We start from the raw sequence: 27,959 nt of genomic DNA, 5'->3' as shown, positions 1-27,959 counted from the left end.
GAGCACCTGCCAAAAGTATACATACAAGAAAGGGTGTTTTGAGCCGGGCAGTGGTGGTGCACACCTTTAATCCCAGCACTTGGGAGGCAGGGGCAGGTGGATTTCTGAGTTCGAGGCCAGCCTGGTCTACCGAGTGAGTTCCAGGACAGCCAAGGCTCTACAGAGAAACCCTGTCTTGAAAAACAAAACAAAACAAAACAAAACAAAACAAAACAAAACAAAACAAAAAAGAAAGAAAGAAAGGGTGTTTTGTTTCTGTGTTTTTGTGAGGAGACCCAAGACTTCAACATTATCATTGGTTGGTGGCATTATTCTTATGAAATAGAGAGTAGGCACTTTAACATCCTGGAATTAGGCACACTGGATACTCCTAATTATATAAAAAATAATAACTTTTTAGTTTATTATAATATTCTTATATTTCCATAATGAACCACAAATAATAATACACACTCAGAAACATTACTCTGGGCTAGTCATTTTTATTAACTCATGCTTTTGCAAGACATTTGTCCTGAGAAATTTCAAGACATATTGTCACAGTGGGAAGATGGGATTTAGGTTTTGAATCACTGTAGCAAAATAGCCTCAGAGAAATGAAAACAAATTCATTTTGCAAGTTAGTTAAAAGTTGCCTGTTTTTGATTGCAGAAGCTATACTGTAGGTGAGAGAAAAATATAAGATTATACAGGAGAAAGAAGTGACTGGGCATGATGCAGGTCAAGATGACCAATAAAACATAGATGCCTGATCCTCTACTCATACGTGCATTCTGTATACAGAAGAACATCTGGCATTGCCCAGTGGTCAGACAATGACCCCAAACTGGAGTTGCATGTGATTGATTTTGAACTGAGGTGAATCGAGTTTTATAAGAGTTGATTCAAAGCCTGAGATGCTCAGTCAACAAATTCTGTGATGAAGAGAGCTTGACAGAGAGGTCTGGGCCTCGGATTCAGAGTATGGTGCATGTCCCAGACGATTGACTTTTCTTCGGGATATCAATCTCTTGATGAAGTTTCTTTCTCTCTTTCTCTCTTTCTTCCCTGAGAAGTATTTCCTGTTCCTAAAACAGAAATAGAAGCTGAACTCTGATCATGTTCCATGCTCCCCAGTGTCTCACAAACTCTCTATTAGTCTTACAGACTCTCCATTAGTTCACTAAACCCTTGAAGAGTTTGATGTATTTCTTGAAGCCTTTCCACCTTTAACATTCTCCTCCTCTCTCTGTCTCTTTGCTGTCCTTATATCTTTCTGTCTCTGTCTCTGTCTCTGTCTCTGTCTCTGTCTCTGTCTCTCTCTTGTCTCCTACAAAAGCTTATAAATGTTATCCTTTGCTCTCTCCAGCTTTAAAAATGTAGTCTACAGTTCTAAAACACCAATAGCCAACAACCATCAGGTTCTGTTCTTACATGTTTTGACTCATGTAAAACACAGTTTTCTATCAAATCAACACCAGCTTGCCTGTACTTTCTTGCCTCATCTCTGAGCTGTGCAATGCAGACTCTCAAACAGATGGAAGAAAGTGATAAAGATGAGCTCAAACAAATGGAAGGTCACTACTTGAAGCTGGGCAGGTGTTCAATCAAGAAATTTAGTACATGCCCAACATGTTAGTGACAGAAAGAGGTGACAGAAATATATCGAAGTAACTGAAATCTGAAGTTCTCACAGGATATTCTGAACCACTCTGGAGACTCAGCACACATGTAGAGGAATGCAGAATACTGCAAATGTGGTACTTAACCCATGAGCTTGAGTAGATAGATGGCTAGGGATGCTTCCAGAGACAAGGTCATCCTAGGTGTAGCAGAAATGAATTCCTTTGGATTCCATTCAGTAGAGAAAATAAGCTGCATATTGTGTTAATTAGCTTACATCTCATGGAATTACAACGTCCTCATCTAGCATACACACACACACACACACACACACACACACACACACACACAGATAACAGTCTAGAATTATGAAATGGAAATACGTAGAAGATGCTTAAGCAATTCCTAGCCACTGTCTATGGACAGCCTAACAAAGAGTTTCATCCAGCCATAAACAGCTCTTACTCACTAGACAGGCCTGGAGTTAAGCAGTGACAGTATGAAAATGTATCAGAGTTTCTGAACCATTTACTGTACTGCAGGTGTCTTCATTGCAAAGGTCTTACTTCCTAACCCAGGCTGACTGTGAACTAGTCATGCTCCTGCCTCAGCCTGCCTATCAACTTGCATTTTGATTTTCTCAGTTGACTTTAAGGTTTATTTATGTTATTTTAAGTGATGAGTGTTTTGCTTGTAATGTATGGAAATTTACTACATATATGCAGTGCCTGCAGAGGCCAGAGGAGGAGGTCCAATTTCCTGGAAATAGAGTTATGGGCTGTTGTAAACACTGTGTGGACGCTGAGAACAAGACATGGGTCCTCTGTAAGACAGATAAATGCTCTTCACTACTGAGGTGTTTTTCCAGCTCTCTGATACACCTATTTTTGATTAGAACAAAGGAATATACTGAGATGATATGGCATATTACCAAAAGTTTAAGGGCTCTGATGCTGTCCTGTTTTGCTCTTAACTTGTATAGTTCCTCCATCTTCTTGGTCAGCGCCTGTTTCAGGTGCTCCTGGTCACTCTGTTCCTTCTGCTGCATCATCAGCTCCAACTTCTTCTGCTTATCTTCTAGCTCTCTGTTTGTAGCTTCAGCAGCTTCAGCCTTTATACGTTCCACTGAGGAAGAGAAGCAAATAATATGAAGATTGAATTTTATGAGTTTCTTTTAGGGTTTAATCACCAGGGAAATACAAATGAAAAATGCATTGAGGTTCCATCTCACCCCACTGAGAATATGCTACATAAATAAAACAAATGGCAAGTATTTCCAAGGGATTGAGAATGAAAGTCTTATGCATTGCCCCTGGGTATGTAAACTGCTGTGGCCACAGTAAAGAGTAGAATAGAGCTTCTTCAAAAATGATTAGAACTAATAAATGACCAAATACTACTTTTTGTTTCTCTCTCTCTGTGTGTGTGTGTGTGTGTGTGTGTGTGTGTGTGTATGAGAGAGAGAGAGAGAGAGAGAGAGAGAGAGAGAGAGAGAGAGAGAGAGAATGTGTAGGTATAGATCCGTGTGTGTGTGTGTGTGTGTGTGTGTGTGTGTGTGTGTGTGTGTGTAGGCATAGATGTATACACATAGGGTTGATATTTAGAAAACTGCACCCTGTACAGCTTGTTCCAGGGCAACCACCATGTTCCCACAGCTTCTCAGCTCTGATCAGGGCTCTGGCTAGCTAGATGCTCAAGACACCAGTATAGGCAATGACTCTGCCAATCCCCATGCTGCAAGCACAAATCTCGGCTGAACCCCAGACAATATCCACCATCCTTTAAGTACCCAGTAGAAATGAGACTCTTAAAGATTAATGATTATCTAAAGGACTGATATATTTAGAAATGCTCAATCAACAAGATGCCCACACAATTAGAGTTGTTACCCAATAACTAACCTTAGGATAGAAGTTGCTACCCAGGACAGCTTTTGACCCTTCATCTCCTTCATCTCCTCCCCTTCCTCTCTTTCTCCCCACTCCTGCCTCTCTTTTTTCCCCAGCTCCACCTCCTCTTCTACTCTAATCAGCAAGTTCCACTGCAAATACAATGTAGCAGAATAAATATCCTGCTATATATTCATATGTATATATAGATATACAGACACATGTCTAAAGATATCTATCTCTATCTATCTATCTATCTATCTATCTATCTATCTATCTATCTATCTATATCTCTATAGCTATATCTATACCTATACCTACATCTATCTATATATAAAGCTGCCTTCAGAAAGACACTCAGCACATACAACTTCACCGTACTTCATGTAGTTTCATCACTACCTTCAGCATTTACTAACAATTCAAGTTTACAAATTAACCACTGTAGCATTTGCTTAATGATGACTGTCTACATTTTTCATGCCACCTATTTATTAATGGGGGGGGATCAATAACAAGTAGGAGTATTGCTCCTACTTGCATTTATTCCTTCCTTTCTTCCTTAATTTGATTGCATTAGTGTAGACTGCTAAGTACTTATTTCATTCCGTGTTCTTTAATACTTCGTGACCATTCCTTATTTTATTGCCTGGCTTGGTCCCTGTGTTCCCTGATGCTCCTTCAGCTGGATCCTGTGCTTGGCTGGCAGACTTCCAGGACATTCCCAGTGCTATGGTACTCTCTGCCACCACACAGTCTTCCAGACACAACTCATACTTTTCCTATGTTGCCCGAGAGTTGAGAATTCCTCCCAAAGCTCTGGTTCCTTTTAGTGCATAGTGGTATTTATATTGAAAATATCACATATAATATATTCATCCCTTTAAGGTGAAACAGTATCTTCTGGAACATGATATGATCATTGAACTCATGAAGTCACAGTAACTGTAGTGCCTATTAAAAACCCAAATAAAGCCGAGTGGTTGGTGGCACATACCTTCAACTCAACACTTGGGAAGCAGAGGCACATGGATCTTTGAGTTTGAGGACAGCCTGGTTTACGCAGTGAGTTCCAGGACAGCTAATACTACAGAGAGAAACAGAATCTTGAAAACAAAACAAAAGAAAAGCTGCATAGAATCCAGCAGTCAAAATTCTACCATAGATCAATGAGAGGCGCAGGAAGCCCCATGCATAACTGAGGTGATTTTGGCAGTTAATGGCTGGGTGAGAACCCAGTGTGGGCTTTCTTGAGTGATATGGCCCCTGGCAAGTTACCCAACCTCCACTAGGTGGCCTTATGTCCACACCTGAATGAGCTTCAGTAACTTGACTCAATGAGGCCAGGAAACCGGGGAGAAGATAGAGTGGGGGATGGAGAGGAGATGGAGAAAAGAGTAGGGAATATATACAATCAAAACACATAACATGCATGATGTTCTCAAGGAATGAATTATATATATATATATATATATATATATATATATATATATATATATTTAAATATATATTGGGAATATATATATTCTAAATAATATACACAAAGATTTTATAGCTCCCTGGATTATCAACAGGAGAACTATCTCTGTTTACAAATCCCAAGCAGCGTAACTTACTTAGGTAGACACTGGCAAAAAGTTCAAGGATTTTGTCTGAGTTTCATTAGACAGTAAAGATTATGTAAAATGGAACTGAGAAATCAATAAGAACCTTAAAACACTTATGCCCTCAGTGTGAACTATTCTTTACCAGAGTTCAATTAATTTGCCATAGTAGGGACAGTGGCATTTAGGGTAAAGGCTGCCTCTCTCAACCAGTTCTACCCGCCACCACCCAGCTCAAATCTGTTTCTGTTTCAGCCTCCTCATGTTAGGGTAAACCAGCAGCAGTCTGGTAAACACTTTTCCACCCTTGCCTCTGTCTTACCTGAAGCAAAATCCTTTAGAGAAGAAGCAGCCTTTCAATGCCTGACAGCAGTGCATCAGGGTCTGGCTGCAGAGTGCTCTGTCCTCTCTCACTGGAGCTGTGACTTGGCTCCTATTGTATTCCAGGAAGTTCTGGAGTTTCCCAGGAGAACTTGTGAGGAGTTAGCTCTTTAATAGAACAATGCTTAAAAGGATGAACGTAAAAATAAAAAAACTTCCTAACTGAGGGGGGGGGGAATGCAAGGATTATTCAGCCACCATGGAGGGAATCAGGGCTATGCTCCTGGGAAAAGGATCTCGGGATTTCTCAAGAAGAGATTAATAAATGGTGCAGTTTTATACCACAGTTCATGTGGGTGTTGAAAAATGCAAGGTGATGTGCTTACTGAAGAGGGTGTGGTTTTAAAATCATTCCATTATGTTTCTATCCTTTGCTGTCCATTAGTGTTTGTTTTGTGAAGTTGCCCAAACTCTGTTACACAAAGTTAGCAAGAGACTGTGCAATTCAGAAGTGGACATGAATTATTTAAAAACCATTTCTTTCTACTGTGAAAGAGTGAAGATTGTAAGGAAAAAGGTTAGAATCAGAGGGAACAGTGAGGGAGGAAGGAAGGAGGGGGGAGACCAAGAGAAAAGGGGAGGGAGGAAGGGAGAGAGGAAAGGAGGGAAAGAGGGAGGGGCAAAATCACTGAAAGTGAAAGTGAATCTGAGTTCCTTTAAACATATCAAATGCTGGGAAATCAGCTGGCTAGTTTTTTGTTCCTTTGTCTTTTGAAGCAGAATAATCTCTGTTAACATTATATACACTCTCAAACCAATTTTAGCACCACTTGAATATTTGTCAGTCATGTGAAATTTAAGGGTAAACAAAAGGGGATTTTTTGGGTTTCTAAGCTTAAAGGGTTGGGGTTTCCAGTCTTCTTTTGTAATATGTTTCCTTAGAAACAAGTGAGTCAGAGTCCTGCCCATAAACTACTGAGTGTCAATAACATCTCTCAGAGGTTGAGGGAAGCCACTGTTGCTCTAAAACTCTGAGACAGAATTCTGTGCTTCTCTGAACTCAGGCTGGGAATGGCCATGGAGTTGGTAATCCACTTGCACTGTGGCTGTGAACAGTGTCCAAAACTGTGCTTTGAAGTTCTGAAGACATCTAATTAACCCTCATACTGATCTACCCATTGACTAGTACTTAAGAAACCTTCTGGGGACCTAACACAAGTCAGACAATAGACCAGACTCTTAATTTTCTGACTACAAGTGTTGTGCTCTTTCTACAAGCACACATGACACCAGCATGCACTCAAAAGCATACTACAGAAACACTATACCACCCGCTGTTATTCTATAAGTTAATTTATCGCCGGAAGTGGTTTTAAAAGCCCTGGGTTTAATGCTACCACCAGAAAAAATAATTATACAGAAAGTATCTTTGTGTTTCTGTATTCCATGAGAGAGATGAGCCTTGTGACTATGACATTTCCTTTGTGTGGTACTGTTATTCTGAAGCTTTAGCTGCAGAGTCTGTGTGACAGCTAAAAGGCTTCTAATCAACTTCCCTCTTATAGAACTTTAGGAAAGGATTTTATTACATTGTGAACAATGAATGTATAGCATGCATTTGAAACAATTATGGTAGGCTGATCATTTTTATTAACAGCTTTCACTTAACACATATTTCTACGATATTGTAGAAGGCATTTATTCTCAGAGACTTGCAAACTATGTCATAGCAGCAAAAGGCACATACAAATGAAGCTTGGTTTCAGAAGAAGTAGGACTCTTCATGAGCCTCAGAAGAATAGAAAAAAAAATTTTTTTGAGTTCTCCTGTCTGTGATCGTGGAAGTCATTCTAAAACTCTTAGAAGGAGAAACTGCTTTTAAAATTTAAAAAGAGAGATGAGAAAGGAAACACAGTAGGCTGAAGCATGAAACAAATCAAGAAGTTCTCTAAAGGGGGGTGAGGTGAAACACCCACTCACACAGGCATTCTGCCTGGGGGATTTTCTCGCACTCTCCAATGGGTCTTCTCTACTCATCCAGCAGTCACTCAGCCTTCCCTCAGTGAGCACTGCCCATTGTCTACCCTGGGAACCAATGTCTGCAGACAGCATGAACCCAAGGAGCTGAGTCCTATGGATACATTCAGATCTTTATCATGTTTACAGCATGCATATCTCAGGTTAGGGCAGAGCTAAATCTTTGAATCACTTATGAGCACAGGACTAATATCCAGAAGGCTGTGTATGTGATACAAAAAAAAAGTTTACCCAAAGCCAGCTACCATACCACTGTGTTATAAAAACAAATTCCAACAATGCAATTTAGTATGTGTTCAGAGTCCATGTTTACAATTTCAAATATAAGACCTAATTAAAGATCACATGACTCTTTACTTCTAACATAAACATGAACTGAATCACTTCATAAGCCAAACATTCTTTTACATGTAAATTCTACTTTGTTAACTTTACTTCTACCTTCATCCTAATAAAGTATCATGTCTTCAAGTCTAGTTCAGTGCCAAGCTGCTTCACAGTCCAAAGCTGTCCCCGAAGTTTATTTCTTGATGAGTGGAACCAGGTTGGAATTTTAGAGTATGGTGTACAGTAAGATAGACACATGTTCTTCATTTTCTCTATCTCTTGATATAGTTTCCTGCTCTGGGTCTGGAATCCTTGCTTAAGAAGTCTTTCTTGCTCCTAAAATTTAGATGGAAAGTGAACTAAGATGGCATCCCATGTTCCTCAGAGTCTTACAGACTCTCATTTGGTAGTTACACTAAACCCTGGGGGGATTTTGACACTATTCTCAAAAGTCTTTTCCTTCTTTAAGTTTCATAACTTCTCTCCCTGCCTTCTACAAATAGTTATAATTTTTTTCTCCAGATTTAGAAATGTAGCCTAATAGTTCTAAAACACCAATAGCCTACAACCTTCAGGTTCAATTCTTACACTCTTTGACTCATGTAAAACACAGTTTTCTATAAAATCAGCACTAGCTTGCCTGTTCTTTCTTGCCTCATCTCTGATCTGTGCAGTGCAGACTCTCAAACACATGGAAGAGCTGATAAAGATGGGCTCAAACAAACAGGAAGGTCACTACCTGAGTCAAAATCATGTCCAAGTTTTAGTAACCAAGATAGAAGAAAAATATATTGAAGCAAGTGGTATCTTCAGTGCTTTGCCATTTTTTAACAACCATTTCTGTTGGTCTCATTCCATATTAAAAGAAATAAGAGTTGGATATTATATCATATAATCTGATGCAAAAAGCACTTTTACATGTAGAAATTACAGTTACTCTATTTAGCACATGAGAAAATAATAGTTTTTGGTAGATTAGTTGGGGATTCTGTCACAGAAATCCTAGGAAACACCTGAGGAGAATCTGCAATTCAAATCTACAGCTTAATAGATATACCCTTATAAAAGGCTTCATTTAGCGATAAGCAGACATAATGAGCCAGAGATGGTCAGGAAAAAGAGCAGTAAGGGGATGAGAATGTAGTATGGTTTGTGAATGATACCCTGCAGTTGGCGGATTGTGTGTTACTGTCATTGGATTGGGTGTGGGGAGGATGAAGCACAGATTCTCCATTCACAACTCAGTCAAGCCTTGACCTTATGAACCTAATGCCTCAGCATCCTGATACACATTGTTGATTGGACCACTGGAACTGAAAATTAAAATGGTGCAGCCAACTGTGCTAGCCTCCATCAGGTCTGCCTAACAAAAAACATCCAGGTCCACAAAACAAGAAAGAACCAGGTAATGGTCTGTAAAAAGGTTTTCCAAGCAAATGTACCCAAGAAGCAGACTGGAGTAGTCATTCTCATAGCTAACAAAATAGACTTTCAACCAAAATTAATCCAAACGATGGGAAGAACCCTGCATATTCATAAAAGGAAAAATCCGCCATGATGGATTCTCAATATTGAACATATATACTCCAAATGCAAGGACACCTGCATTCATAAAAGAAACATTATTAAAGCATAAACCACACATCAAACCCCACACATTAAGAGTGGGAGACTTCAACACCCCACTTTTACCAAAGTACAGGTCATGGAGACACAAACTAAACAGAGTAATAATGAAACTGAGGCTATGAATCAAATGGACCTAACAGTGAGTGGTCCATTTTTCATAGCTCATCCAGAAACTAAGTCATGGGCCATTTGCACCGTTTGCTATCTGTCCTAGGTGAATGGTATTCTGCTTCTGCAGGTCTATAGCTGATCAGCCTGACCTAGTGCCTTATGGTTGGCTTACCCAGTCTCCAGTTAACACCTCAAAGTGACATAAAGGGAGGCTAGAGAAAGCTTCTGCTGAGAATTGTGCTTCTCCAAGTTGAAGTCTTAGGGATAAAGGGGACTTATCTCTGCCCTTTGTCTTATTACTTGTACAACTCTCAGAGCATGTGTTCACGTGGTAAAACCTCACTGCCAGTTTGCACATTCAGATCAGTAATTGAACATGAGATTCTAACAGAGACTGCCTACACACATAGACACTAGGAACAATTATCTGGCTTAACTTTCACCATTTGTCACTGACTTGCAGGGTTATGGGAAGATTAAAACTGTAACTAAGCCATCCTTGATGTCTTGTTTTGACAAACTCAGTCAACATCATGTCTCCTGTTTTTGCTCCTGGGTCCTGTAGTGTGTATCTTATTTACAACCTCTGTTTAATGATTTCTATAACACCTTGAAATGTGACCTAAATCTTAGAAGTCTGTTGTTATCTCAGAAATGATTAAGAAGTCCTGTTTGAAAGGGAACTCAAATGTCTCTGTGGAAGTTGCCATTTGGAAACAATGACATGTTAGATGTTTCTGCAGAATAAATGCTCTTTATCTTTGCATACTATCTGAGTTTAGGGTCTTCCTTCAGCAATTTTCAGAACCTTACAAGAGATATTTACAGATATTTACAGAACCTTTCACCCAAACACAAATATATATATATATATATATATATATATATATATATATATATTCATTTTTTATTGGATGTTATGTTTACATTTCAGATTTTATCCCCTTACCCCCCACCACCGAGGAACCCCCTATTCCATGCCCCCTCCTGCCTCTACAAGGGTGTGCCCCCATCTACCCTCCACTCCCCCCTCCCCACCCTCGAATTCCTCCCCACTCGATGTTCAGCCTTCATGGGACCAAGGATCTCCTCTCCCACCCATGCCTGACAAGGCCATCTTCCCCTAAGTATACTGCTGAAGTCATGGGTGCCTCTCTTTTTGCTTCCAGGCTTATGATTTAAACTTGGGGAACTCTGGTTGACTGGCACTGTTGCTCTCCTATTGGGGCCACCAACCCTTTCAGTTCCTTCAGTCCTCTAAATACTTCATTGGGAACTCTAGATCAGATCAATGGTTTGCTGCCAGCATCCACCTCTGGATATGTCAGACTCCAGCAGGCCTTCGAGGAGACAGCTTCATCAGGCTCCTGTCAGCATGCACTTCCTGACATCCATATCAGCGTCTATCTTTGGTGACTACACATGGGACGGATATCAAGGTAGAGTGGTCTCCCGATGGCCCCTCCTTTACTTTCTGTTCCACACTTTTTTTTTTTTTTTTACCATATTTGCTCTCTTGAGTATCTGTCACTCCTTCCAAGAAGGATCGAGGCATGCACACTTGGTCTTCCTTCTTCATGAGCTTTATGTGGTCAGTTAGTTGAATCTTGGCTATTTCAAGCTTTTGGGCTAACATCCGCTTATCAGTGAGTAAATACCATGTGTATTCTTTTGTAATTGCGTTAACTCACTCAGGATGATAATTTCTAGTTCCATCCATTTACCTAAGAATTTCTCAAATTCATTATTTTTAATAGCTGAGTAGTACTCCATTGTGTAAATGTACCACATTTTTTGTATCCATTCCTCCGTTAAAAGACATCTGAGTTCTTTCCAGCTTCTGGCTATTATAAATAAGGCTGCTATGAACATAGTGGAGCATATGTCCTTGTTATATGTTGGAGCATCTTCTGGGTATATGCCCAGGAGTGGTATAGCTGGGTCATCAAATAGTGCTATGTCCAGTTTTCTGAGGGACCACCAGACTGATTTCCAGAGTGCTTGTACCAGCTTGCATTCCCACCAACAATGGAGTAGTGTTCCTCTTTCTCCACATCCTCACCAACATCTACCATCACTTGAACTTTTTATCTTAGCCATTCTGACTGGTGTGAGGTGGTATCTCAGGGTTGTTTTGATTTGCATTTCCCTGATGACTAAGAATGTTGAGCATTTCTTAAGGTGCTTCTCGGCCATTCAAATTTTCTCAGTTGAGAATTCTTTGTTTAGCTCTGTACCCCATTTTTAATAGGATTATTTGTTTGTCTGGAGTATAATTTCTTGAGTTCTTTGTATATATTGGATATTAGCCCTCTATCGGATCTAGGATTGGGAATGATCTTTTCCCAATCTGTTGGTTGTCATTTTGTATTATTGACAATGTCCTTTGCCTTATAGAAGCATTGCAAGTTTATGAGGTCCCATTTGTCGATTCTTGATCTTAGAGCATAAGCCATTGGTGTTCTGTTCAGAAACTTTTCCCCTGTGCCTAAGTATTCAAGGGTATTCCCCACCTTCTCTTCTATTAGTTTCAGTGTATCTGGTTTTATGTGAAGGTCCTTTATCCACTTGGACTTGAGCTTTGTACAAGGGGATAAGAATGGATTGATTTGCATTCTTCTACATGCTGACCTCCAATTGATCCAGCACCATTTGTTGAATATGCTGTCTTTTTTCCACTGGATGGTTTTAGCTCCTTTGTCAAAGATCAAGTGACCATAGGTGTGTGGGTTCATTTCCGGGTCTTCCATTCTATTCCATTGACCTTCCTGCCTGTCTCTGTACCAATACCATGCAGTTTTTATCACTACTGCTCTGTAGTACAGTTTGAGGTCAGGGATGGTGATTCCTCTAGATGTTTTTTTATTGTTGAGAATAGTTCTCAGCTATCCTGGGTTATTTGTTATTCCAAATGAATTTGATGATTTCTCTTTCTAACTCTAAAGAATAGATTTGGAATTTTGATGGGTATTGCATTGAATCTGTAGATTGCTTTTGGCAGGATAGCCATTTTTAGTAAGTTAATCCTGCCAATCCAGGAGCATGGGAGATCTTTCCATTGTCTGAGATCATCTTCAATTTCTTTCTTCAGAGACTTGAAGTTCTTCTCATACAGATCTTTCACTTGCTTGGTTAGATTCACTCCAAGATATTTTATATTATTTGTGACTATCGTGAAGAGTGTCATTTCCCTAATTTCTTTCTCAGCCTGTTTATCTTTTGAGGAAGGCTACTGATTTGTTTGAGTTGATTTTATATCCAGCCACTTTGCTGAAGTTCTTTATCAGGTTTAGAAGTTATCTGGTGGAAGTTTTAGGATCACTTAAGTATACTATTATATCATCTGCAAATAGTGAAATTTTGACTTCTTCTTTTCCTATTTGTATCCCTTTGTCTTCCTTTTGTTGTCTAATTGCTCTGGCTAGGACTTCCAGTACTATATTGAATAGGTAGGGTGAGAGTGGGCAGCCTTGTCCAGTCCCTGATATTAGTGGGATTGCTTCAAGGTTCTCTTGATTTAGTTTGATGTTGGCTACTGGCTTGCTGTATATTGCTTTTACTATGTTTAGGTATGGGCCTTGAATTCCTAATCTTTCCAAGACTTTTATCATGAAGAGATGTTGAATTTTGTCAAATGCTTTCTCAGCATCTAGTGAGATGATCATGTGGTTTTTTTTCTTTGAGTTTATTTATGTAGTGGATTACATTGATGGATTTTTGAATATTAAACCATCCCTGCATTCCTGGGATAAAGCCTACTTGATCATGATGGATGATTGTTTTGATGTGTTCTTGGATTCGGTTTGTGAGAATTTTATTGAGTATTTTTGCATCAATATTCATAAGAGAGATTGGTCTGTAGTTCTCTTTCTTTGTTGGATCTTTGTGAGGTTTAGGTATGAGCGTAATTGTAGCTTCATAGAAAGAATTGGGTAGTGTTCCTTCTGTTTCTATTCTGTGGAATAATTTGAAGAGGATTGGTATTAGGTCTTCTTTGAAGTTCTGATAGAATTCTGCACTAAAACTGTCCGGTCCCAGACTTTTTTTGGTGGGGAGACTTTTAATGACTGCTTCTATTTCTTTAGGGGTTATGCGACTGTTTAGATGGTTTATCTGCTCCTCATTTAACTTTGGTACCTGGTATCTGTCTAGAAAATAGTCCATTTCATCCAGATTTTCCAATTTTGTTGAGTATAGGCCTTTGTAGTAGGATCTGATGATTTTTTTAATTTCCTCAGTTTCTGTTGTTGTCTCTTTTTTCAGTTCTAATTTTATTAATTTGGATACTGTCTCTGTGCCCTTTGATTAGTCTGCCTAAGGGTTTATCTATCTTGTTGATTTTCTCAAAGAACCAGCTCTTGGTTTTGTTGATGTTTTGTATAGTTCTTTTTGTTTCTACTTGGTTTATTTCAGTTCTGAGTTTGATTATTTCCTGCTGTCTACTCCTCTTAGGAATATTAGCTCCTTTTTGTTCTAAAGCTTTCATGTGTGCTGTCAAGTTGTTAGTGTTTGCTCTCTCCAGTTTTTTATTTTTTTGTAAGCACTTAGAGTTGTGAGTTTTCCTCTTAGTACTGCTTTCATGGAGTCCCACAAGTTTTGGTATGATGTATCCTTCTTTTTATTAAATTCTAAAAAGTCTTTAATTTCTTTCTTTACTTCTTCCTTGACCAAGTCATCACTGAGCAGAGCATTGATCAGTTTCCACGTGTATGTGGGCTTTCCGTTGTTTTGTTGTTGTTGTTGTTACTGTTATTAAAGACCAGCCTTAGTCCATGGTGGTCTGATAGGGTACACGGGAATATTTCAATCTTTTTGTACCTGTTGAGGCCTGTTTTGTGACCAATTATATGATCTATTTTGGAGAAGGTACTATGAGGTGCTGAGAAAAGGGTATATTCTTTTGTTTTAGGATGAAATGTTCTATAGATATCATTTAAATCCATTTGGTTCATACCTTCTGTTAGTTTCATTGTGTCTCAGTTTAGTTTTTGTTTCCATGATCTGTCGATTGCTAAGAGTAGGGTGTTGAAATCTCCCACTATAATTGTGTTAGATGTAATGAATGCTTTGAGCTTTAGTAAAGTTTCTTTTATGTATGTGGGTGCCCTTGCATTTGGGGCATAGATGTTCAGAATTGAGAGTTCTTCTATGGTACCTTTTTCCTTTGATGAGTATGTAGTGTCCTTCCTTATCTTTTTTGATTACTTCTCGTTGAAAAATCAATTTTATTTGACATTAGAATGGCTACTCCAGCTTGTTTCTTGAGATCATTTGCTTGGAAGATTGTTTTCCATCCTTTTACTCTGAGGTAGTGTCTGTCTTTGTCACAGAGGTGCTTTTCCTGTATGCAGCAAAATGCTGGGTCCAGTTTATGTATCCAGTCTGATAGTCTACATCTTTTTATTGGAGAATTGAGTCCACCGATATAAAGAGATATTAAGGAAAATGTTTGTTGCTTCCTGTTATTTTTGTTATTAGAGGTGGAATTATGTTTGTGTAACTATCTTCTTTGGGGGTCGTTGGAAAACTACTTTCTTGCTTTTTCTTGGTTGTAGTTTTCCTCCTTGTGTTAGAGTTTCCATACATTATTCTTTGAAGTGCTGGATTTGTGGGAAGATACTGTGTAAATTTGGTTTTGTCATGGAATATCTTGATTTCTTTATCAATAGTGATTGAGAGTTTTGCTGGATATAGTAGTCTGGGCTGGCATTTGTGATCTCTTAGGGTCTGTATAATATCAGTCCAGGATCTTCCTGCTTTTATAGTCTCTGGTGAGAAGTCTGGTGTAATTCTTATGGGTCTGCCTTTATATGTTACTTTGCCTTTTTCCCTTACTGCTTTTAGTATCTTCTCTTTGTTTTGTATATTTGATGCTTTGATTATTATGTGATGGGAGGTATTTCTTTTCTGGTCTAGTCCATTTGGGGTTCTGTAGGCTTCTTGTATATTTAAGGACATCTCTTTCTTTAGGTTAGGGAAGTTTTCCTCTATAATTTTGTAGAAGATATTTACTGGCCCTTTAAGTTGGGAGTCTTCACCCTCATCTATACTTATTATCCTTAGGTTTGGTCTTCTCATTGTGTCCTGGATTTCCTGGATGTTTTGGATTAGGAGCTTTTTACATTTTGCATTTTCTTTGACAGTTGTGTCAATGTTTTCCATGGTGTCTTCTGCACATGAGATTCTCTTTTCTATCTCTAGTATTCTGTTGGTAATGCTTGCATCTATGACCTCTGGTCTTTTTCGTAGGTTTTCTATCTCCAGAGTAGTCTCCTTTTGAGATTTGTTTATTGCTCCTACTTCCATTTTTAGATCCTGGACAGTTTTGTTTAATTCCTTCATCTGTTTGGTTGTGTTTTCTTGCATTTCTTTAAGGGCTTCTACCTGTTTACCTGTGTTCTCCTCAAATTCTTTGAGAGTGTTGTTTATGTCCTTTTTAAAGTCCTCTATCATCATCATGAGAAGTGATTTTAATTCTGAATCCTGCTTTTCCAGTGTGATATGGTATTCAGGACTTTCTATGGTAAGAGAACTGGGTTCTGGTGATGCCATGTAACTTTGGTTTCTGTTGTTTACATTCTTATGCTTGCCTTTCACCATTTGGTTAGCTCTAGTGATACCTGCACTCACTGGTTCTGACTGGAGCCTGCCTTTCCAGTTATCTTGGTTGTGTCAGAACTCCTTGGGGTCCAGATGTCTCTGTGATCCTGAGCTCCAGCTGTTCTGGGTACAGTGGTTTCTCTGGGATATCTCAGGATATGGTGTCTGCATGGTAGTAGAACAGCTAGGTGTTTGCTGCTCTGAGTGTAGTTGTTCCTCTAGGATGCCTCAGGATATGGTGTCCCCTGCTTTGAGGTCAGTAGCCTCTTTAGGATGTCTCCAAATGTGGTTTCTGCAGCTCTGAGAGCAGTGTCCTCTCAAAGATGTCTGCAGCTCTGAGGGCAGTGACCACTCCCACAGGAGAGCAGATCAGCTGGGCATCTGCTCCAGTCACCAGAATCCAGTGGAGGGGCAGAAGGGGAGTGGTATTCTGCAGGGGCAGGATCTGGATGCCAGGTGCACTCTGGGGGCTCCCTACTGCCAATTGAGCCTCTGGAGCCTACAGCAGTGTGCGGGTGCTCCTACCTGCAGCTCTGCAGTCCGTGGCCTCTCTATGATGCCTCCTGACACAGCTTCCACAGGGGAGCAGATCAGCTGGTCATCTTCTCCAGTCACAGGGATCCGGGCGAGGGGTAGTATATATTTTCTTATCAAAACATCATGGAATGTTCTCCTAAATTGATCACATAGTGCATCACAAAGCAAGTATCAATATATACAAAAAAAACCACCTGAAATCACTTCTTGTATCTTATCAGACCATCATGGATTAAAGCTTGACTTTAATAACAACGGAAACAACAGAAAGCCTAAAAACTCATAGAAACTGAACACCTCCTTACTCAATGATCACTTGGTCAGGAAAGAAATAAGAAATTAAAGACTTTCTAGAACTCAGTGAAAATAAAGGCATGACATACCCAAACTTATGTGACACAATGATAGCAGCATTAGAGGGAAAGTTTATAGCTATGAGTACCTTCATAAAGAAATTAGAGAATCCTCATACTAGCAATTTAAAAGTACACCTGAAAGGTCGAGAAAAGAGGAAGCAAATGCACCCAAGAAAAGTACATGGCAGGAAATAATCAAACTCAGGGTTGAAATCAATCAATTAGAAACAAAGAGAATACAAAAAAATCAACAAAACATAGACCTTGTTCTTTGAGAAAACCAACAAACTAGACAAACCCTTACCCAAACTAACGAAAAGGCAGAGAGACAGTATCCAAATTAATAAAATCAGAAATGAAAAGGGGGACACAACAACAAACACTGAGGAGACCCAAAGAATCCTTAGCTCTTACTTTAAAAGCCTGTACTTAAAAAACTGGAAAATCTAAAGGAAATGAATAATTTTGAATGAATTTCTAGATGGATACCATTTCAATCAAGATCAAACAAACTATTTAAAACAGTCCTAAAAACCCCCAAGGAAATAGAAGCAGTTATTAAAAGTCTCCTATCCAAAAAGGAGTGGGGGGAGATGGTTTTAGTGCAGAATTCTACCAGACTTTAATAGAAGACGTAATACCAATATTCCTCAAACTATTGCACAAAATAGAAACAGAAAGAACACTACCAAATGCATTCTATGAAGCCACACTCACTCTGATACCTAATCCACACAAAGACTCAACAAAGGAAGAGAATTTCAGACCAATTTATCTTATAAACATTAATGAAAAAATAATAAATTACATGCAAACTGAGGCCTAAAAAACACATCAAAAACGTCATCCACCAGGATCAAGTAGGCTTCATCCCATGGATGCAGAAATGGTTCAATCTATGAAAATCAATCAATGTAATCTACCATATAAACACACTGATAAAAATGTCATGTGATCATCTCCCTAGATGCTGAAAAAGCCTTTGACAAAATCTAACACCCCTTTATATTAAAAGTTATGGAGATACCAGGATATAAGCTGCATATCTAACCATAATCAAAGCAATATACAGCAGGCAAATAGTTAGCAAAAAATTAAATGGAGAAAAACTTAAATCAGTATCACTGAAAATACACATAGAACAAGGCTGCCTTCTCTCTCCCTATCTATTCATTATAGTTTTTGAAGTTCTAGCTAGAGCAATAAGACAACTAAACAAGATCAAGAGAATATGAACTGGAAAGGAAGAAGTCTAAGTATCACTGTTCTCAGTTGATATGATAGTATACATAAATGACCACAAAATTCTGCAAGAGAACTCCTACAGCTGAAAAATACTTTCAGCAAAGTGGCTAGATACAAAATCACTAAAAAAAATGACTAGCCCTTCTTTACACAAATGATACATGGGCTGAGAAAGAAATTAGGGAAACAAGACCCGTTACAACAGCAACAAATAATATAAAATATTTTGGTGTAACTCTAACCAACCAAGTGAAAAACTAAGCAAGTGAAACACATGTATGACAAGAACTTCAAGTTCTTTAAGGAAGATAGCAGAAAATGGAAATATGTCCCCTGTTTATGGATTAGTAGGATTAACATCCATAGTGAAAATGATCATCTTACCAAAAGCAATCTACAGATTCAATACAATCCCCATCATAATACAAACATTACTCTTCACAGTCCTTAATAAAGCAATTCTCAACTTCATATGCAAAACCAAAAAAACCAGAATAGCTGCAACAATCATTTATAGTAAAAGAAGTTCTGGGTGAATCACATCCCTAATTTCAGGCTATCCTACAAAACAATAGTAATTAAAACTAAATGGCATTGGCATAAAAACAGACTGGCTGGTCAATAGAATAGAATTAAAAACACAGAAATAAACCCACACATCTATAGACAGTTGATTTATGACAAACAAGCCAAAACCATGCAAGACCGGGCCTGAGGTTAAATAATTTTTGTAAGCAGGAGGAGTGTCTGAGAAGGAATGCTTAATTGACTACACCCTCTGGCCATTAGGTAACTGTTGAGTGTGGAGATGTCTTGAGGCTCTGCAGCCTGTAGTCACGCCCTCTACCTGTGCTACTTGACACAAACCTCTCTATGGGAGGGGTTGGTAGGGACATTGTCCTACATGGCTGAAAGGCTCAGATCAATGGAGGTCTTCAGCCTTGTGTCAGGAGCCTGGAATCTGGGAGCATGGCAAAAATGTATGCTGTCTTTTGCAGGGATACGATAGGGTCTCTGGCCATCTCTAATCAGTGCTCAACCAAAAACCATGCTATCCTTTCAAGGTCCAAAATCACACAAACAAAAGCCCTTACTCTTACTCAAGATCTTAATAAAAGCACTCAGCAGCAGCCATTGCAAAGTCAAATTGCTACAATATCTTGGTATTTGCACCACCAAGAAAATACACACCTGTGGGAAAGACCCTTGAATACTTAGGCACAGGGGAAAAGTTACTGAACAGAACACCAATGGCTTATGCTCTAAGATCAAGAATCGACAAATGGGACCTCATCAAATTGCAATGCTTCTATAAGGCAAAGGACATTGTCAATAAGACAAAATGACAACCAACAGATTGGGAAAAGATCTTTACCAATCCTACATCCAATAAAGGGCTAATATTTAATATATACAAAGAACTCAAGAAATTATACTCCAGACAACCAAATAACCCTATTAAAAATGGGGTACAGAGCTAAACAAAGAATTCACAACTGAGGAAATTCAAATGGCCGAGAAGCACCTTAATAAACGCTCAACAGCCTTAGTCATCAGGGAAATGAAAATCAAAACAACCCTGAGATACCACCTCACACCAGTCAGAATGGCTAAGTTTAAAAACTCAGGTGATAGTAGATGCTGGTGAGGATGTGGAGAAAGAGGAACACTCCTCCATTGTTGGTGGGATTGCAAGCTGGTACAACCACTCTGGAAGTCAGTCTGGCCGTTCCTCAGAAAATTGGACATAGCATTACCTGAGGATCCAGCCATACCACTCCTGGGCATATACCCAGAAGATGCTCCAACATATAACAAGGGCATATGCTCCACTATGTTCATAGCAGCCTTATTTATAATATCCAGAAGCTAAAAAGAACCCAGATGTCCTTCAACAGAGGAATGGATACAAAAAAATGTGGTACACTTACACAATGGAGTATTACTCAGCTATTAAAAATAATGAACTTCAGAAATTCTTAGGTAAATAGATGGAACTAGAAATTATCATCCTGAGTGAGTTAACCCAAACACAAAAGAACACACATGGTATTTACTCACTGATAAGCGGATGTTAGCCCAAAAGCTTGGAATAGCCAAGACTCAACACATACCACATGAAGCTCATGAAGAAGGAAGACCAAGTATGGATGCATTCGTCCTACTTAGAAGGAGTAACAAAAATACTCAAGGGAGCAAATATGGAAACAAAGTGTGAGAGAGAAACTGAAGGAGGAGCCATCTGGAGACCACTCCACCTGGGTATCCATCCCAGGTATAGTCACCAAAGATAGACACTGATGTGTATGGCAGGAAGTGCATGCTGACAGGAGCCTGATATAGCTGTCTCCTTAGAGGTCTGCCAGAGTCTGACACATTCAGAGGCAGATGCTCACAGCTAACCACTGATCTGATCAAGGGGTCCCCAATGGAGAACTTAGAGAGAAGACTGAAGGAGCAGAAAGGGTTTGTGGCCCCATGAGGAGAACAACAACACCAACCAACCAGAGCTCCCCAAGGTCTAAATAACCAGCCTGGGAATACACAGGAAGGCACCGATGACTTCATCTGTTCATGAAGGGGAGGGTGGCCTTGTTAGGCATAGATGGGAGAGGATATTGTTGGTCCCATAAAGGATGAACACTGAGTGGGGGTGGGGGGAATTCGAGGGTGGGGAGGTAGGAGTGGAGGAGTTGGTGGGGGCACATCCTCATAGAAGCATGAGGAGGGCGGATGGGATAGGAGGTTCCTGGGTAGTGGGGGGAATGAGGTAAGGGGATAAAATCTGAAATGTAAATGTAATATCCAATAAAAATAAATTTTAAAAAGATAATACACACCCGAAAGGTACACAGGACACTCACCACTCTAGCTAGTCTTGTGGCCAGAATGGAGCCAGAATGGCCTGTAGCCCAGTTCCCAATGAAATCTTTGTTTTCCTCTGAAACCTTGTGGGCCTTGCTGTACTGTGTTTGCCTCAGCCTTCTGGTCTCTCAAACTAAATATGCATGAAGTGTTCCTACAGCACTCTAGGGCTTGTCTATCCCAAGGCTCCATGCCTTTCCACATCCCTCCTGAGAACTGGTACCATGGGCTGCAGAATGACAAGGGCAGGTTTCTCCTTGTCTTTCTAGAAAATGGTAGTTACTCACTATTTCAATTAACCCCTTGTGCGCCAGGGTCCACTCAAACCAAATTTCTTTGCATATAATAAGAAAAGCAACACAAATGTTTCGTAATTTTAACTTGCACAGTGTTTATTATCAATCCAACATTTTTTCATACTTTGTCCTATGAAAACCACTTGTCAGTTTTTACAAGAGCTCTCTATAACAAATTACCTGTAGTGTGCAACTAGAATACAATTGCTAATGTGTCTCCATTTGACCATGTGTTTGTTTGATTTACTTACATCTTTTCTCAAAACAATTTCACTATACTCTGACTGGATTCCCTCCTTATTATATAGATTATGTCATTGAAAGTTGATGGGATTTATGAATGCCAGATCCCTATATTTTTCAATCATTGGTTTGTATCTTTAACTTTGAATATAACTGATAATGAACTGACACAGAATTCAACTCTAATGAAGCAGTGTCTGATAATTTAGCTATTGATGCTGTCCAGTCCAGCTGGACAATCAATTAAGACCCTTAGACCCTGTGGAGAAGATTGAGATGCACGAGAAAATAAGGAGGCACAGCAAGTCAAGAAGTCTGATGAAGCTGGCAAAGATTTTATTGTTCACACAGGTTATATACTCTGAAAACAGGATATGGGGAGAGGCAGGAAGGGAAAGAAGCTTTGCTGGTGGAGGAAGCTGGCTGCAGCTGTGGGGTCTAACTAGATTATACCTGTTGTTCTCACAAAGCCTTGCTGTTACCAGGGGTTCTAAAAATATCTATCTAGCAGGATGTTGGCTAAATCTAAAGATCAGGAGGAAGGGTTACTAAGGTGGGTCGCTATGAGGCCTTGTTTGAAGTTCTGAGAACTGAAAATACAGCAAGTAAATCATGGAAGGTAAGCAGAAAGAAGAATAGTAGATAGGAGAGCCAAGAGTTAGTGTTTGCCAAGAGTAAGGCCTTGCCATGGCTTCCGACAAATGGGAGTTCTGACCTTCTTTGTAACATGGGTTATTAAATTAGGACATTTATTTAAAAATCTAAGCATAGAGTTTGGTATCAAAATAATAGAAGCCTGGTCTTCCCAGGATCTCTTCATACTACTTCATAAGTGAGCTAAGGACTTTTATCCCTGCACCACATAATTTACCAGCTCCTGGTAAAATCATAAGGAATGCACTTCCAACTGTGTCAAGGATGTCAGCAAACACTAAGGATTTCTTTCTTCTTCTTTCAATATTTTCTATCTGTTGACTGACTTTATCATTAGAATGAATTCAGATTTCTTTCTGATCAGAAATCTGATCTGGATCAGATTTCTTTCTGAATCCTTCAGTAAGCAGTTCTTATTGGACCTACAAAAGAAAATATGCCATTATTTTCAGGCAGAATTTTGTATTTCATAACTTTGTCTTAAGTACCATTATCTACTTCTCTACCAACTCAGAAAGGTCTTTGATATTTCAAGACATTCATACATATCAATAGAAATACCCATGATTTCTACATATAAGGAGGGATTCTTCGGCAGCTCCTCATACAGAGTGAAGAATTCTGTTCCAATATACACCAAAAAATGCCCCGTGGGAGAGAGTGCAGAAAGAAGGTGAACTAAAATTGACTCTTAATTCCAATGAGGGGATATCTCTTAGATTATTTAACAGATGATGGAAATGCTGACCTTGTATACAGAACACTGGTTATTAAACTCCAGCATGGTATAGGATGGATGGAGAAGGCATTGGGATAAATAGAGCAATTTATGATATTGCATTATCATATTATTTAGTTTGTTGTATTATTTAATTTTTCAATTAAATTAATTACTCTGTTTCTCTTTGTGCATGTGTGAGCACATGTTTAAGTGACGAACATGCATGTGTTTGTACAGATCCATGGAGGCTTGACGTTGATTTTTTTAACATCTTCTTCAATTGCTTCCACCTTAGTTTTATAAAATATATTTATTTTTATTTTACATGTTGGAGTATTTGCTTACATGTGTGTGTACTATGTGTATCTGTGCTGCCCCTGGATATGAAAGAAAGGTATCACATCTCATGAAACTTTAGGTTTGGATGGGAACTAAACTAGGGTCCTTTGTAAGAATAAGTGCTCTTAACAACTGTGCCAACTCTACAGCCTCATTTCAAAGATAACATCTCTCCTCAACTCAAGAACTAGCTGGTTCTAATAGGCTGGCTGGCCAGAAAGCACAAAGGGTCCTCCTTTCTCTTAAGAAAAAGTGCCAGTGTCGCTGGCACGTGTCGATTCTTCCAGAGATTACCTGGGTTCTGAAGATCCTAATCAGCTCCCTGTGTGTGCACAATGAGAGCTTTACTGACTTAGCCATCTCCCAGCCCCATCCTCCTCCTCTTTTATACTGGGCTAAGTCTGATATATTCACACTAGATGGGCCTACCTCATGTCTCTTTGAAGGTTGAGCCTAGAGTCCTAAAGACTAGTGGGAAGGATCAATTGTAGCTCAAGAAGACCCTCCAAGAAACTCACCAAACAGCGGGTCAGATTTCTGGGGGACACTATTTGCACACTCCAAAGTCTAACCGTACACAGATGCTGGAAGCCCGTGTGCTCACAGATTTCAGAAAGACCCATGTGGACTCAGATAAAATGTTTGCAGTTGAAGTTACAGGCTCAAGATTAACATTTCCCTTCTCAGTGAGGTACAGCACCAGGTCTGGCTCTGCCAAGCCCTAGCTACTTTACCTTCAGCTTGTGCTCTAGAATCTTCTCCTGCTCCCTCAGCAGCAACTCCCTTTCTCTCTCCATCTTCCTCTGAAGTTTAGCAATGTTTCTCAGAAACTTCTCTCCTGAGCCTCCATCACTTGCTCTGGCTCCTTCTGTCTCTGCCTCAGCAGCTCTCCCTCCTTCTCAGACACTTCCTTCTTTGTCTGCTCAGCTGTTCTACATATGTTTAAGAAAGAAAAGACACCAAAGTCAGAATGTAGCTAGTGCTCGTAGGGTAATCTCTGAGTACTCCCATTAGCCAGGCTATCATCACTGTGGTCCCTAACATGATGGAAAGGTACTAATTGACTGGACATACAACACAACACCAAATCCCTTATTGTTTCCACATCTAGGAGCGGTCATGATTGCTGGCAGGTGGAAAATCCGTGCTCCATGACAACCTTCCTGAACACCAGTCAGGACTTTACAGAATGTACCCACTCTTCCAATAACTGAATCCTCTACCCTACCTTTTATGGCCCTCTCTCCATCTGTAAGAGCTTTGTCTGACTGCAGGATGGAGTCCTCCATAATAGCCTGTGACTGTAGGAAACTCTTAAGAACCTCTTTTGCCTGGCTACCCAAGACAAGAAAACACAATTTAGGCAGTAAAGATATAGTCTTCTGCTGAGGTACTTATTGATCAATAAAACTTCTACTCTTTTGAGTCCTTTCCTACAATGTTTAATTCCATGGTCCTAACCAAAAATTTAAACTCTTCCTGGATATGAAAATCCTCTGCCTCAGCCTCCTTTTTAGCTTCACAGTCTCCTTTCCCAGACAGAGATGCTGCCGACCAGCTGCCCCAGGATATAGCCCCAGTCACAATTACATGCAGTTCCAGTGACATATAGCCTCCACTGTATACCATGCTTGGATATATTGTTTCCTACCTTCATGGTTGTCCCAGACTTTATAGCTAAGATAACCCCTACAGACATATTACTTTGTATCTCAGATGGCCAATACTTGTGTTTCTAGGCTATTTTCTTAAGTTTTTTAATTCACCTTTATCACATTATTAACAAATGAACATTGTACCTATTTAAGCCATATGGCATAATTTTTCATTTATTATGTAGTTTTATACTTTTAAATAATACAGTCAAAGAAATTTGTGTATCAATTTTTTCAGATTGTTACCTTTTATCATAATAACACTTAGGTCTACTCTTTTGTAGCTTTCAGATATAAAATGTCTTACTGTACTGGTTGCCACCATTTGACTTTCAAAACTAGTATGTACTTAACTATAGTTCATTCCTCTTGATCAATATTTCCCTTTTCTCTCTATTTTCAGGCACAGAAATCAACATTGTACTCTATGTTAATGTGGTTTAAGTGAAACTGGGCTCCATAGGCTCATATATTCAAATGCTTAGTCCCCAGTTGGTGGAACTTTTAGGGAAGAATTAGGAGATATGTTCTTGTTGGACATATTGTGCAACTGAAGGTGGGCTTTGAAATTTCAAAAGTCCACACCAGGTCCAGGACCTTGGTCTACCTGCTGCCTGCACATAAGATGTAAAGCTATCAGCTACTGTTCCAGTGTCATGCATGTCTGCTTCCCATTATGATGACTATGAACTAATCCTCTACAACTGTAAGGAAGCCCCCAGTTGAAAACATTATTTTATAAGATTTGCCTTGTTTATAGTATCTCTTTACAGCAATAGAACAGTTAATAAGACAGTTAATATTGGTTATAGAAAGAATAAATAGGACATTTCTTTATAATTTACTTGTCTTGTTGCCAAGTGATAGAAATATCTTTCTTCAAATATTTGTAATTAGCATGATATTTATTATGAAATTATGAGGGTTCTAGCACATTTCCTGTTATTAATTGATCAATATCAACATTACATTATGCTAGAGGGCCTGATATGTGTCATAGATGATAGATGATTTCTATTTTTAATTACTTGTTGTAGTTGAATGAATATCAAAGTTAATTTTGATCATTCAGAATACACTCAGCAGTCTCACCATGTAAAACAACTCTTTCTGCATATTGTGAGTAACTAACAGTATTGAGAGATTTAGGAAGATCTAATGATATCATAAGTATGGCATATATCTTGATCTTTTGAACTGAAACATTAAGGGCTCTGAACAACTTTACTTATTTTTTCTGATTATAACATGCTTTTTCTGATTTATTTGCATCAGTATTGAATGTAATGCCTCTAGAACTTGATGTCCTTTTTTATTACATTAGGGAGGATCCAATTATTTCATTTCATAAACTAAATCTTCTGAATTAGATGAATGTGATAAGATTGAACCACACTACAACTGGAAACAGGTTTTCCAGAAAAAAAAAAAACCTTTGGATTTACAGTGTGAGCAAACATCCTTCAATACTAGCATGTTCAAAGCATATTAGAAGATATTTCTATCTGTGTGCATGCAGGAAAGGTGCACATTGAAGCAGTGAGTTACTAGGCATTAGGGAGTTTCAATTCAAATCATTCAAGATGATTTAGGTGGGTGAGTAAGAGGGTGCAGCCCCATGGCAGCCATGATATCTGCAGACCCAAGCCTTGAGGTGGACAGTTGGTTCAATACAAGTGGTAGCTTAGATTCATTCTGAAACACAAGCCTATGTACTGGCACTGCCCACATTAAGTGTAGATCTTCTCAAGTCAACCAGTCTTCACATGCTTTCACAGACATGCACAAAGATTCACTTCCTAGGTGACTCTAGATCTTACCACCTTGACAAACAGCATTAACCATTACACCCACTCAGAGACAAGGTTGATAAAATCATGGAACATCATCTTGACCAATAACTAAAATATTTCTGTCATCACACTGCCCAATAGAACTAATCAAATATGAGAGTTACTGTGCTTATAGTTCTCTCTCTCTCTCTCTCTCTCTCTCTCTCTCTCTCTCTCTCTCTCTCCATTACCAGGAATATGACCATTAATCAGAAGATACCCAGAGCTTCCTTTTACCATGAACCTTTCCTCTTTTTCTGCTCGCCTCTGACTCTCTGTGAAATCCCAATGATGGCTGGTCCTACAACAATCTGAGATTCTGACAGAACCAGCAAACCATGTCTTCTCTGAATACTCTTCAGCTATTTGCAGTCTCCTCAGAGGTCCACTAAGGCATTCTGAAGTTTATTGTTATTCATCCTGGCCTATAAGCAGTAGCTGTTCCCATCACACAGATGTCCACATGCCTTGCTGATCAGTATGTTCAGTCTGTGAAAGCATCATCCCAAGTATGGAACCCCTTGTTCTGTTACTTTCCATCCTGGGAGACACCATAGAGCAATCTGAGTTTCAGTGTTCGTACATTCTGGAGTTTAGACGGAAACTATCTGAACTGAATGCATGGCTCACAGTGCGTTCATTCTACTTCATCACTACCAGCAATACATTTTGTAAAGATGCCAGGAGCCTCCTGCATTCTTCTTTGAAAGGAACTTCAGCAGGTTGTAGCTGAGCTCACTGTCTTCCCTGCTCTCCCAGAAAGACCAGTGGGAAGTTCAGATTGCCCCTGCTCATAGCACTTACCCTCAGATGCATGTGTTCTACCAACTGAGACACATCACCAGTCCTTCAATAAACACTTTTGAATAAAGGAAAGTGTTGGTGTGTGAGTCAACTTATAAACCTCAGTCAACTGAGGTTTTTGTTTCCCAGATGTGGTTTCCAGTGCTAAGTAGTCATCTTTGCTGTTGGGCAACCCACCGAGGAACATGCCAACATCTTGTAAATAGAAACTTTTACATTCTTGATATAGCCATCAGGGGAAATGCAATTAAAACTATAATGCTATTCTATCTTCAGTTCAAATCACCATTAC

General features: G+C 39.2%; 1 long non-coding RNA gene and 1 pseudogene across 1 annotated transcript; both read right to left on the bottom strand.

Moving 5' to 3' along the window:
* Positions 1–462: 462 nt before the first annotated feature.
* On the bottom strand, positions 463–6,001 carry LOC143442146 (uncharacterized). Its single transcript, XR_013110158.1, has 3 exons — positions 5,418–6,001; positions 2,534–2,727; positions 463–1,067 (listed from the first exon to the last, which is right to left on the bottom strand). It is a non-coding gene; the product is annotated as an uncharacterized LOC143442146 (long non-coding RNA).
* A 16,482-nt stretch (positions 6,002–22,483) lies between these two features.
* On the bottom strand, positions 22,484–25,005 carry LOC117707451 (guanylate-binding protein 3-like; annotated as a pseudogene).
* Between the last annotated feature and the right edge of the window lie 2,954 nt (positions 25,006–27,959).

The sequence above is a fragment of the Arvicanthis niloticus genome, chromosome 4 (assembly GCF_011762505.2).
Source record: "Arvicanthis niloticus isolate mArvNil1 chromosome 4, mArvNil1.pat.X, whole genome shotgun sequence".
Taxonomy (NCBI): Eukaryota; Metazoa; Chordata; class Mammalia; order Rodentia; family Muridae; genus Arvicanthis; species Arvicanthis niloticus.
The sequence above is the reverse complement of the archived record's forward strand: the minus strand, read 5'-3'. Positions and strand labels throughout refer to the sequence as shown.